Source organism: Cucurbita moschata, unplaced genomic scaffold (assembly GCF_002738365.1).
Source record: "Cucurbita moschata cultivar Rifu unplaced genomic scaffold, Cmos_1.0 Cmo_Scf00104, whole genome shotgun sequence".
Classification (NCBI taxonomy): domain Eukaryota; kingdom Viridiplantae; phylum Streptophyta; class Magnoliopsida; order Cucurbitales; family Cucurbitaceae; genus Cucurbita; species Cucurbita moschata.
In genome coordinates this window covers 339,133-346,147 of record NW_019268620.1, presented here as the reverse complement: position 1 = coordinate 346,147, position 7,015 = coordinate 339,133, and the positions used below count along the sequence as shown (strand labels likewise).

Sequence of the window (7,015 nt, the reverse complement as noted above, 5' to 3'; positions counted from 1 at the left end):
AAATGGTTAATGTGATAATTTGGTCATTTTCAAGGTCTCTTTTGTTGAACGCCATCATGGCTGAGATGACTGAGATAAGCACCAGAGTGAGTTTGACAAGGAGGGTCGTAGAGAACCACACCCCAAGCCAAGCTCCTGTTGGGCTTAACAAACTGAAAACCCAAAAACACAAACCCTTAAACGGGAATCAAGATGCTAAGGAATTAAAAAAACTTTATTTTTGACGTTGAACAAAACTTGAAGGTTACAGGAACTTGCTCATAGGACCTAAGAGTTACGTTGGCCACAATGCATCTCATGGACGGTGGCGCTCGAAGGTGGATGATATAAAAAATGGGCCATGCACCATAAACTCATGGGAAGACCGTTGATGGAATCGATGCAATCGACGCTCCCCATGATGGGTTGCCAATTAAAGACTTGACGTTGGATGTTGACTCTTTTGAAGAAAAAGCCACACGATCGAACATCTCGAAAGTCGCGGTAGCTCTAAGAACTCTATCATACGACCTGAGAGTTGAGGGCTACAGGAACTTTCTCATACGACCTGAGAGTTACGTTAGCCGCAATGCATCTCATGGACGATGCAAAACTATGGTAGTGCTCGAAGGTGAATGATATAAAAAATGGGTCATGCACCATAAACTCATGGGAAGATCGTTGATGCAATCGACGCTCCCCTGGATGGGTTGCCAATCAAAGACCTAACATTTGATATTGACTCTTTTGAAGAAAGAGCCACACAATCTCACAGCTCGAAACCTCGCGGTAGCCCTGAGAACTCTAACACACATAGGGAAGGACGTGTCGAAGAGTTAGACATTAAAAAAAAGATTATGCTAAAACTCTTCAGCGATCTGACAAAAGACTTCAGGACATCTACACAAAAAATCCATTGTTGTCTAGCAGTCAGGATATCTAGCTTTCACTCAGGAGACCCGAGTTCAATTCCCGACAATGGAATATCTCGATTCCCGACAATGGAATATTATTTTCTTATTTCATTTTATTTTACAGTATTATTTTCTTATTTCATTTTATTTTACAGTATTATTTTCTTATTTCATTTTATTTTACAGTTTCTATCTTAGACTAAAAAGACTTTTATGAACTTTGTACCTTTGTTAGAGTTATGTTATAGATATTTTGTTCCATTTCAAATGGTTAATGCGATAATCTAGTCGTTTTCGAGGTCTCTCTTGTTCAACGACGTCATGGTTTAGATGAGCAGGTGATTCAAATGGTTAATGCGATAATCCAGTCGTTTTCGAGGTCTCTCTTGTTGAACGACATCATGGTTGAGATGATCACTCGAGTGAATTTGAAAGGTTGGATTGTAGAGAACCACACCTCAAGAAAAGTTCATGTGGGCTTAACAAACTTAAAATCCAAGAACACAACCCCTTAAATGGAAACCGGGATGCTAAGGAATTAAAAAGCTTTATTTTTTACGAGAACAATACTTGAAGGTTACTGGAACTTGCTCATAGGACCTAAGAGTTACGTTGATCGCAATGCATCTCACGGACGATGCAAAACTATGGTGGCGCTTGAATTTGAATGGTATAAAAAATGGTTCATGCACCATAAACTCATGGGAAGACTGTTGATGGAATTGATGCAATCGACGCTCCTTTGGATGGGTTGCCAATCAAAGACCTGATGTTTGATGTTTACCCTTTTGAAGAAAGAGTCGCACGATCGAACAGCTCGAAACGTCACAGTAATTCTGAGAACTCTATCACACACATGAAAGGACGTGTCAAAGAGTTAGACATTACCCAAAACATCATAGTAAAACTCTTGAGCGATTAGACAAAAGACTTTAGGACAACTACACCAAAAATTCATTGTTGTCCAACGGTTTGGATATTTGGCTTTCACTAGAAGATTCTTGTTTGATTCTCTCAAATTGAATATTATTTTCTTATTTCTTTTTATTTCATAGTTTCATCTTTTGTCACCAATTATATTTAAACTTTACCTCATTTTGAGAGGTACTTTAATGGTCAAGTTCAATAGTATCTTAGATTAAAAACTTTTATGAACATCGTACCTATGTTAATGTTATGTTATAGATATTTGTTTCAATTTCAACAAGTGGTGTTGAGGTAATTCAAATGGTTAATGCGACAATTCGGCTATTTTCGAGGTCTCTCTTGTTGAACGCCATCATGGTTAAGATGAGCACCCGAGTGAGTTTGATAAAGAAACTCGAATTTAAACATAGATATTGTGTGGTTGAGTGAAATTCTCAACCTTCTACTTATTTTTCGGATTTCTTTTCTCTGTATTCATTGTAATTTATCCTGATACAAACAAATTTATTCTTGTAGGGAATGTATTAAGCACATGGATTTATTAATTACGGTGAATTTTTGTATAAAACGAAGTAAACACAAATGGAGTAACATGAGATAGAAGTAAACATAGTAATAAAAAGAAACTACATAAACTTAAAGGAAGTGAATCCCATTTTACAATATAAATATTGTTCAATTGTAGCAAAGAAGTAGTTTTGAAAACTAGCCACTCCATATCAATCTATGTTTGGAAAACTAAAATAAAGAAAAACTAAATAAATAAAAATATTTTTCAAAAACTTAGTTGGGGTGAAATTTTGCTTAAAATTCAAATGTTTCTTTTCTTTTCTTTTCTTTTTTTTATAAAAGAATAAAACACATAATTTTGAAATAAAACAAAAAACAAACAAAAGAAACAAAATAGTTATCAAATGGGCCTAATTTTTAACCTATCTATCTCAAAGGAATGCATGGGCTCTAGTGCCAATGCTGCTTCAACTGTGTGATAGACCATGTGAAGTTAACATGACAATAATAGTAGGTTCTAAAGCACAAAAATATGTGGATAAATTTCATATATTGAGGTTGGATAAATTTCATATATTTAGGTGCAGAAAACATATACACACAGGCAACTAAAAATGATAGATCCACTATAAGGACATTTGGTCTAGTGGTATGATTCTCACTTCGGGTGCAAGAGGTCTCGAGTTTGATTCTCAAAATGCTCCCAACAATTATATCAAATTGAAGCATGCAATATAATAAGATTTGAAATAGGTTTTTTTAAACCTCGAACGAAGAAGTAATTCAGATGGATATTTGGAAAGAAAAAAAAAAGAAGCTATATTTAATTATAATTTACAAGTGTCTTTATAACATGTTAATTGAAGAGAGAAAACAACAAGAATAAACAAACAAAGGAAATTTGTGTATGTATGATTCTTTATAACTTACTTTTTCGGGACTTGGACCATAAATAGTCATCTACTCTTACTCCTACTCCCTTCTCTGAGAATCAACATAGCATAATCATTCCAGGAAGGCCGAGGCAGTCTTATAAAAAAAGATGAGGGTACCACTTTCAAATTATTCCATGAGGACTTGAGAAAGTTTTGTAAAAGAAGATGAGGGTACCACTTTCTATTGCAGAATTTCTATGTGAATAGAGAATGAACCATATTCTTTGGAGATAAGATAGAGCCTCGAGCCTAACTTCAAAGACATTACATAAATTGTTATGTTGTCCATTGAAGGTGTCAGGAAAGGGACACACATTCTCTATTGCACTAATCTCCCAATAGAAGTTTTACCCAGGTCATCTGTCGTCACAACCCTTTTAAGGAAGATGCACCCAAATAATCAGTGAACAATAACATTTAAAGAAGTTTCAGAGAGCGAGAAGAGGATTGTGATAGAAGTTGCCCTAGGTAAAACTTCTTTAAATATCTTAGCCAATCACGACCTCATAATGAGGAGTCTCTTGAACAACAATAACATATGGACAACAAATGTCTTAGCCAATTGTGATGGTCATGATTGCTCAAGGCGTGTCGCCTAAATAATCGGTAAACAATAACATTGTCCAAATAACTGCCTTGGACAACAAATCGTTTACAAGAATGGCTGAGACATGCAACATGCAACCACAGGCAACACGTCTTGGGCAATCATGACTGTGACATCTGCCCCCACACAATTTATTGGATGAGGCTGACTTTAGGTCTCTCGATGCGCTTCCAGCTGATCTCATAATGAGGAGTCTCTTCCAACCTACTAGGAGTTGTTGAAAATCACTTCTCCGTTTGTTGAGTCTTCATGTCTTCTCTGTTTGTGTCTTTCCTACTTTCTTCGCTTGAAACTTTTTTCTTATTTGTATGACGTCATACCACCTGCTTCTGCTTGATGTTTTCTTGGTCGAAATAATAACGTTTCAAGTTACTAACGTGGACAACAAGGTTAGTCCGCATCCATAAGAGCAATTGGATTCTATATGATGTCTTTATAATCTTATGGATAACTTTAACTAGTCCATAGTATTTTCACACCAATTTTTTGTTCTTGTTGCTTTGAACTCGAAGTTTATTTGAACTTAACTTATATGAACTCTTTATTTTTCTTGAAATTATTGTGGTTGATGCTTCCGACTGACCCTTCTCTTCATCCGTCTAGATGATATTTACATGTGAACATGTGTTGCTTCAGTGGTTTGTTTCTGTCTCCCTTCTTCAGTATCTGACCTTGTTTTTGTCTCTTCTGGTGGGGATAAATCCATTATCTGACCTTCTTTTGCGTCGTGGTGTTCATGTAGTGGCAATGAGGTTTCTATTGTGGTTGGCTCACTCGAGCTCCCCTTTTCAACTACAACAGTAACAGCAAGCGTAGATTCATCATGGCTATGGTTCTTTCTCAACTGTAGTATCGACGTCATTTTCAACCCTCTTGGTTGATGGATGTTTTTTTGAATGATCATCGAGTTAGACTCCATTAGTACTAGACATTTTGCTAGGGGTATGTAAATAACTTTGTGTTTAAGCAGGACGTTCATTCCTGACACGACGTCGAAGTCATCCATTTCAACTATCACTAAACAATTTGCCTAGTCCAAGGCTCCAGCTTGATTAGAGTTTTCATTGTGACTCTTAAGATAGGCAAAGCTTCCAATTTGACGGCGTTCATCTTTCCTGTATCTTGATGCCAAAGGATGTTAAAATATTTTGCATCGGTCTCCATCATGAGTTGTGGGTGGCTCTAGAGTTGAGAATGGTGTGTTGGATGATAGAAGTCCCACATCGGCTAATTTAGGGAATGATCATGGGTTTATAAGTGAGGAATACTAACTTCATTGGTGTGAGGCCTTTTGGGGAAACCCAAAGCAAAGCCATGAGAGCTTATGCTCAAAGTGGACAATATCATACCATTGTGGAGAGTCGTGTTCGTCTAACATGGTGTTCCTTACTACTTTGTGTTTTACCCAAACCTCGACATATATAATATATATATATTCATTTAACTATAACACATATGGTACATGAAAGAATTGTAACTCTTATGCTCATTAATATTATAATGGCTACTACCTAAATTATAACCTAAACATGAAAGAATTGTAACTCTTATGCTCATTAATATTATAATGGCTACTACCTAAATTATAACCTAAAGTTGATAATATTGTAACTCTTATGCTCATTAATATTATAATGGCTACTACCTAAATTATAACCTAAAGTTGATAATTGATGTCCAATTAGCCAACCCTATATTTGTAATCATTGTGGAGTGATTGAAATTACAATGAACGTAGTTTAAACTCCTAGTATCTTAAAGAAAGTTGGTCTCTTCTAATAAAACACGAAGTTCTCTTTAATATCATTAATAAAATTATGCTAACATGAAACTAAAACTGCGTTCAATTTAACTCCATTTTATTGTCATCTTGAATGACGTGTAGGATATATTCTTGATTTACCTTGATATTTCATATTAGTTAAGCTTTTTGCAAAATCACAATTAGACAACAACAACGATGAACTTGAGTCTGTTTATTATTTTAAAGAAAATTTCTTTCTCCATCTTATTCCTTATAACTCTGCAACTAAATTCATATTATGCTAAGAAACAAATTTTTTGGGTTGTAGTTTATTCGATAACACTTGCATATTAGAACAATCCAACATTACATGCCTTATTTACAAGTAAAATACTAGACCATCAACTTTTTATTTTATAGTCCAACAACCGCCGAAGAAAATAGATTTCAAACTTGAGAGAAAAAAATATATTGAGTAGGAGTTAAAAATGTTGCATTTTTTTTAGAAAGGGCATTTAGTCTAGTGGTATGATTCTCGCTTAGGGTGCGAGAGGTCCCGAGTTCAATTCTTGAAATGCCCTTATGTTCATTTCTCACAAGCAACAAACCCTATAGAATTGTTCTTTTCTCTTTTATTTTTCTCCCTTCTCTCTATAGTAATTATTATCGCAAATCGCAGACCCTTCTCTCTATAGTAATTATTATCGCAAATCGCAGACCCTTCTCTCTATAGTTATTATCGCAGACCCTTCTCTCTATAGTTATTATCGCAAACCCTTCTCTCTATAGTAATTATTATCGCAAACCCTTCTCTCTATAGTAGTTATTATCGCAAACCCTTCTCTCTATAGTAATTATTATCGCAAACCCTTCTCTCTATAGTAATTATCGCAAATCGCAAACCCTTCTCTCTATAGTTATTATCGCAAACCCTTCTCTCTATAATAATTATTATCGCAAACCCTTCTCTCTATAGTAATTATCGCAAATCGCAGACCCTTCTCTCTATAGTAATTATCGCAAATCGCAGACCCTTCTCTCTATAGTTATTATCGCAAATCGCAGACCCTTCTCTCTATAGTTATTATCGCAAATCGCAGACCCTTCTCTCTATAATTATCGCAAATCGCAGACCCTTCTCTCTATAGTTATTATCGCAAATCGCAGACCCTTCTCTCTATAGTTATTATCGCAAACCCTTCTCTCTATAGTAATTATTATCGCAAACCCTTCTCTCTATAGTAGTTATTATCGCAAACCCTTCTCTCTATAGTAATTATTATCGCAAACCCTTCTCTCTATAGTAATTATCGCAAATCGCAAACCCTTCTCTCTATAGTTATTATCGCAAACCCTTCTCTCTATAATAATTATTATCGCAAACCCTTCTCTCTATAGT

At 35.4% G+C, this 7,015-nt stretch overlaps 1 non-coding gene across 1 annotated transcript; it reads left to right on the top strand.

Moving 5' to 3' along the window:
- The first annotated feature begins 6,125 nt into the window (after positions 1 to 6,125).
- Positions 6,126 to 6,197, top strand: TRNAP-AGG. The gene has a single exon. It is a non-coding gene; the product is annotated as a tRNA-Pro (tRNA).
- The last annotated feature ends 818 nt before the right edge of the window (positions 6,198 to 7,015 follow it).